The sequence below is a fragment of the Lipotes vexillifer genome, unplaced genomic scaffold, assembly GCF_000442215.2.
Source record: "Lipotes vexillifer unplaced genomic scaffold, Lipotes_vexillifer_v1.1 scaffold2225, whole genome shotgun sequence".
NCBI lineage: Eukaryota > Metazoa > Chordata > Mammalia > Artiodactyla > Lipotidae > Lipotes > Lipotes vexillifer.
Window position 1 is genome coordinate 389,770 of NW_006798684.1, and position 6,295 is coordinate 396,064.

Below are 6,295 nucleotides of genomic sequence, written 5' to 3' on the forward strand. Positions count from 1 at the left end.
ATAGGCAGCTTCTTCCTTGAAAAGGTCTGGACTAGGTGAGACTGGGGCAGGGCAATGACCCTGCTTCTGTGGCAGAGGTCAGAGGTCACCTCTGTCCTCTCCCCAGCTTCAGGATTTTTCAGAAGATGGGAAAGTCCTTTTCTCCCCACGTGGTTGTGAGCATGTCATGTCCCTTTGCTCTCTCTAGGTCTGGGTTTCTGGACTATAGCTAAGGCAGTGGACCCCACGTCTGAGCCTTTGAGGCTGGGTTCCGAGTTTGTTTAGCTGCTGTGGGCACCACGGACTGTCTGTATTGGTTATTAATGTCTGTCTGAGAACACAGGGTTCGGATCCTAAAAATACCCTGTCCAGCCAGAGCCAAGGAGTTGCTGGTGTGGGTCAGTGTAGCAGTGGCTGCATCTTGATCGGATAGGCACAGAGGCACGAGAGACTGGGAGAGTGTGGGGAAACTGAGGCAGCATGGGCGAGAGTTGCACAGGAGACAGAGCCTTTGTTTTATATGGAACAAAGGTTTATAAGACAGTGGTGCCAGTTAGTCAAATTATGGCAACATTTAGGGTAAACTGTTATCCTGCACTGCAGAGAATTTCTTTCTCAGAGAGCCTGGAGATACATCTGATATCAGACATAAAAATCGAGTAGTCAATAGTACTCTAATAGTCATTTCAAGTCCAGCTGCAGGATGTTCCAAAATAGTGTGTGGCAAGGAACAAAATCTTCCCCAAGTAGCCTTTTCTGAGCCACTGCCTCCATCCCTACCTCCTAGAGCTCTTCCTTGCAGCCCAAGACTCAATGGGGTTCTTGCACACCCTATTCTTGCACACCTATTCTATAGGTCCCCACCTCACTTCTGACCCCCATGCCTCTGGGTAGCCCCTCTCCCCCAGGAGAAAGGAACTGCACAGTGGGCCCCAAAAGGTAAGAAGAGCCCCAGCCTCTGAGGGCAGATGTCACGTGACCCTGGCCCGTGAGCTGACCTTTCTGGGCCCCTCCGTGAAATCGCGAGATGAGGGGCTGGGCCCTGGCCCAGGCCCTGAGAGAAGGCAGTTTTGGCACCCATCCAGGTCCTTGACGTCAATGACTCTCCAAATAATAGAATCAATATTGGGGGGTGGGGGCCAGCGTGAACCAGGCCCCAGCGATTAGAAACAGATCAGCACAAACCCGCAGCTGATTCTGATAGAGCTGCCTTGGAGAGCTAGGGTGGGAGGCCTGGAAGGAGGTGGACCTGGGGGGGCTCAGGAATGGAGGCGGAGCCATGGTGTGTCCAAAGCTTGAGAGTACACAAGTGGGCAGAGATTTTGGGACTGCCTGGGTTGGAATGATGGGGTGGGAAAAGGGGGGCTGTCCTGGTCCCTTGCTCCTTTGAGCCTGTGGGGTTCCAAGGCTGGGGAAGCTTTGTGAATGGAGACTTCTTTCAGCCAGTGAGTGATGAAGAGTGGGCAAGGGGAGTCCAGAGTTCATTTCTCTCTGTGTCCCCAGACCTGGGCCTCTAGGCCACATTAGGGGTTACAGGTTACACCCAGGGAAGGGGGAGAGTTCTGAGTGAGACCTAAGGGAAATGGCCTTTTGCTTGGGGGCATTGGGCATTAATCCAAGATAGAGAAATGGGTATTCTCCCTCAGGTTGGGAGTCTGGTCTCCTTCCCTAGCCCATGTCCTCTCAGCCCTGTAGAAGACGGCAGGTGAGGATGGAGGGGGCCATGGGGTCCACAGGGGGCAGGCCTGGTGGCAGCTGACAAAAAACAGGAAGAAGGGCTGGGGGAGTGGCTGTAATTACGGGGCATTTATTATTAATCAGATGAAATTGCTGGAAGCAGCTGGTGTAATGTGTGTAGTGATACAGACTCTGCATGCCCCCAAACACAGGCACACTCGAATGCACACTTACACATGTACCACACACTGCCTGAGTCGTTTGTTTTCACAGTTTTCTTCTTGTGAAGGTGGGATGGTTCCATATGTGTCTGTATGTCTGTGTCTATCCTTCTGTGTTTTTTTCACGTCGGCCTGTATCCTCCTCTCCCTCTATTGTCTCCTTTTCCCACTGTCTCTGTCTTCCTCTCTTTGGGCCTACCTATCTCTTGGTGTGTCTGTATCGGTTACCACCAGCCAGCCCGTCTCTAACACCTTGTTTTAGTTTCTGGCCATCTCTCCCTGGTTGGTGGTACCTCTGCCTCTCTGGGCAGGGTTGGATGACATGGAGTCCCTTTCTTATGGGTATGTGTTTAGGCACTTGATCATGCCTTTGGCAGACACATCTGGGACCTGTCTTGGCGGAGAGAGGAGCAGTTGAACCCTGAGAATCTTCAGGGGTCTTGTAGAAGTCGAGGGCTCTGTTAAGTAAGTGGAGCCCTAGAAGCAACAGTGACTTTCAGAATAGCCAGCTTTCTTACCAACTACCAGTCATGTGACTTTGGGCAAGGTGCTTTTGTTGTCTGAGCCTCAGTTTTCTCATCTGCAAAACCTGTGTGTTAAGTCCTCCGCATGGTATCTGGCTCATCAAGGACCCTGAGCAAGTGTTAGCTGTTCCTGTTATTACTGGGAAAGGCACTGTGCTGGTGGGAGAGAGATCTGCAGAGGCAAATTGGTATAGCAGAAGGGCTTTGGAGCTAGATTTGCACTCATATCTATGCTCTGGAACGGATCAGCTGTGTGGTCTTGGGCAAGTTAACCTCCCCGAATCTCAGTTTTTTCAGCTGTCAAATGGGAATAATAATAGAACCTACCTCACGGAGAAGTCATGAAGATTAAATGAGATCATGCATATAAAGTGCCTAACAGTTCCTGACACATAACAGATGCTCAATAAATCGTAGTGGTGATGAGGAGAAAACAGTATGATGGTGGGTGTTTATGCCCTGCTGGGGGCCATGTGTCTCTGTGTGAGTATGCATGGGAGAATGTGTGTCACATGGAGGTGTTTGTGTCTGCGAACTGGTTGTGTGGGGATTTTGGATTGTCTTTGGGTGTGTATCTATGTGTGGTGTCAGGCCACTGGCTTCTGGCCTACTTTTGTCCCTGTGGTTCAGAACCTAAGGTCTGCAAAGGGTGCTGCAGGGAGTCTGGACCACTCCCAACTTTTTCTCTTGTAGACATTTACCTGCTGCCTGCCTCAGTCTCTCCTTCTCACAGTGGGGTTGTGAGTGTGAAATGAGCTCTGAGTTGGACTAAGTTCTCCTCTGTAGCCTCTGATTTGTGCCCTTTGCCCTTCTAGAATCCAGCCTTGTCACATCATCCCGCCCCCTTGGTTTTGGAAGTCTCAGGAAGAGTTTGGTCTGGAGGAGGAGGACGTTGATGTGCTCGGTGTGGGGCCAGCGGTGAAGAGGTATGTGCTGGGGACCCAGGGGAGGCAGGTCAGTTTCAGGGCATCTGGCAGGTGCATTGGGGCTGTAGGTCTGGGGATGTGAGTGAAGGAGGGCCTGAGATCCCTTCCTGCTCTCCCCTCCTCCTTCCTCCTGAGGCTTTTCATGACAGGCCTGTAAAGGGGAAGAGACTTACCCACAGTCACACAGGCAAGGGCAAAGCCAGGTCAGAAAATTGGGTTCTGCACTGAGGGAGCTGAATCTGGATGTGGGAGTATGTTTCGTCTCATTGTCAGGCTCCCTCTCTGCCCCCAAAGCATCTCTCTGGCTTGACAACAGGGAGCAGCTGGGCTTGGAGGAGACAGGATAGAGGGTCAGAAAGTCCAGAATCTTCTGAGGCCAGCCTCGGAGGCTGGGCCTGACTCTCCCTGCCTTTCATTCCGGCCAGGCAAGGCCCCCGGATTGGCAGCCCCCAGGGTGGGGGTGTCCATGGGATCGAGGCGCGCTGGAGCGGAACGGAAGGGCCTATTGTCCAAAACCCGCCAGAGGCCCACAAAGGCCGGCCCGGCTTTTCATCTCAGGTCCCAAACAGACTGGCCATTTTCCTGGCCTGGGAGTTGGTGGGGGGGGGGGGGGGGAGGAGTTGAGAGATTGGGCTTGGCATGTATACATTTATATGTATAAAATAGATAACTAATAAGAACCTGCTGTAGAAAAATGGGGTGTTTGAGGGTGTGGGGGGGTATCCAGGCTGACAACATGGCCATAAAAGGGACAGAATGGAGCTGGGGTTCTGAAGAGGAGGAAGGGAGGCTCCAGAAGCCTGGAGAGAGTTAAGCTTCTGTCTCACTGTTCCCAGAAGACCTAGGGACGTGGAGTGGGGTATCTGACAGAAGTTCAGATTTACCCAGTAATAGGGGGCACACCTGGAAGGAGTGTGATGGCTGGTTGGGAAAGTGAGCTGCTCAGCTGTGAGGGCCATAATCCCCCCGATGGGGGACATTTTAGGGAGCTGGAACTGGGACCAGAGAAGAAAAGGCTAGTGGTCAGGCAAGAGAATGGGCTCCCTGCAGCAGGAGGGACTGAGGCCAGACAGCAGGAAGGACTTTCTGCCAATGAACAGTAGCTCAGATGCCCTGACCCTGTCCCTGGGGATCCCAGAGGATCACAGAGAGCAGGGGAGCTGGAGAATACCCCTGGGGGCTAGGGCTGAGGCAGCTTCTGTGGGGGCAGACGAGGAGGCTGAGAGGGAGGACTTGGCAGTTCTGTCCACCCTCCCGCAGCAGCACCTCCAGCACCACTTTAAAGACAGCTTTTTAATTTAACAAAGAGGATGAAAAACTGTTTTTGGAAATAAAAGATATCTGCTGTCTCCCAGGCTAGCACTCAGCCCTTGCAGAGAACCTGTCTCTGGGTTTCTTCTTGCTGTCGGTGACTCCTTTCCTCTCTGTCTGTCGCTTTTGTTTGTTAGTTTGTTTGTTTTTGCTCTTCAGCCCCCCAGCTTCCCCTTGGCCTCACCATCACCCCCCCAACCCCCAGCCCCCAGCCCCATTCAGCCTCCGTGGGAGTGTCATCCTCAGCCTCTTATTTCCGTGTCTCAGTATCTCCTTCTGTCTCTCCGCTCCCAGTCTCTCTCTTCCGGGGCTTGTCTCTCTCTCCTGATTCATCTCTGTCTCCCAGCCTGTCTCAATCTCTGTCTCCCTTCCCCCCCTCCTTTCTCCCCCAACCCCTGCTCTAAATGGGTCTATTTAAAACACCCGACGCTGCCAAGTCAGAAAAGCGTCTCCTGATAAAGCGCATTAGGCGGAGGGAGGGAGGAGGAGGGAGGAGGAAGAGGGAGCGGCGGGCAGATGGATTGATCCAAGCCGGTAACCCCATTAATCAGGCATTGTGGATCCCCCTCCCTCCCCCAGCTTCAGCCCCTTCAGAGCTAAAAGCCGCTTAAATATTTATCACCCCTCCCCCATGGGGGCGAGGGGAGGGGTGTGTGGCCCTCGGTGTGAGTGTCCCCAGCCGCCTGGTCTCCCCCCATGCGCGTGTACACATGCGTGCATGTGCTTGTGCGTGCACACCTGACAGGCCCAGGGCCCAACTGTCGTCTTGCCCTCCCACCACTTGAGTGGCCTGCTCCCCTGAGCAGCCTCTGGGGACCTTGGGGTTCTGGCCTGGCTCCTTCCCCTCCTGAAGAGTTGGGCATGCAGAGTAGAGACCCTGGGCTCCGTTGGGGGTCCTCATGCCCCCCAAAGTGCAGGACTGGGAGGCATTGCACTGTCATTCTCAGGAGGCAGGAAGGGGAGCTTCGGTTCAATGTCCAGATTCCCCCAAATTCCCAGTGCAAGAAGTCACCTGGGGAGTAGAGTTGGGGACTCCACGTTTCTAGAGTGCACGAAGGTCCCTTGCAAGGCTGCTGGAGGTTCCTCCTTTCTCCTCACAGGGCAGAAATACGACCTGGGGGTGGGATGGGGGCTTCCCATTACCCTCAGACATGCGGGAGGGCAATCTGGGCCGGGAGGGGGTCCCCATCACCCCCAGAGAATAGAAAGGTGGCCGCTCTCTGGGGGTGATGTGGGTTGGAGCCCCCATGGCAGCAGAGGTCAGCCTTGAGTGAGACGGGCAGGGGTTTGTCCCAGTTGGCCCGAGACAACTTGGCCCTGGGCGGGGGAAGGGAGGCCGCGGCCGGCCCTGGGTGTGAGGAGGGGCCCCGGCCCGGAGCCGGGAGGGTCCCTTCCTCCTCCCCTCCCCCTGCATCGAGTGCCACATCTCCTCCTGACTCAGACAATTAGATTCAAAGGATGACCTCACTGCCTGCCGTCCCTCACTCGCTCCCTCCGCTAGCTCGGCTCGCTCGCTCGCCGCGCGCTCCTTCCTCCCCTCCTCCCGGCCCGCTCGCCGCCTCGCCCGCCGGGACTCTCGGGGGTGGGGGTGGGCGGGGGGGGGACACGCCTGCTCCCCGGGCCGCCCGGGCCCCACCCCCGCACCCCCGGGGCCCCA

The 6,295-nt window shown here is 55.1% G+C and overlaps 1 protein-coding gene across 3 annotated transcripts in view; it reads left to right on the plus strand.

Moving 5' to 3' along the window:
* CNTFR (ciliary neurotrophic factor receptor) overlaps positions 1-6,295 on the plus strand; it is a 41,635-nt gene that overhangs the window by 5,048 nt on the left and 30,292 nt on the right. For 2 of the 3 annotated variants that reach the window (XM_007470765.1, XM_007470763.1), the window contains exon 2: positions 3,217-3,327. The exons of the other annotated variant lie outside the window; for it this stretch is intronic. The gene's annotated coding sequence lies outside the window, so the exon portion shown is untranslated. The remainder of the gene's footprint in view (positions 1-3,216; positions 3,328-6,295) is intronic. 3 annotated transcript variants of the gene reach the window in all.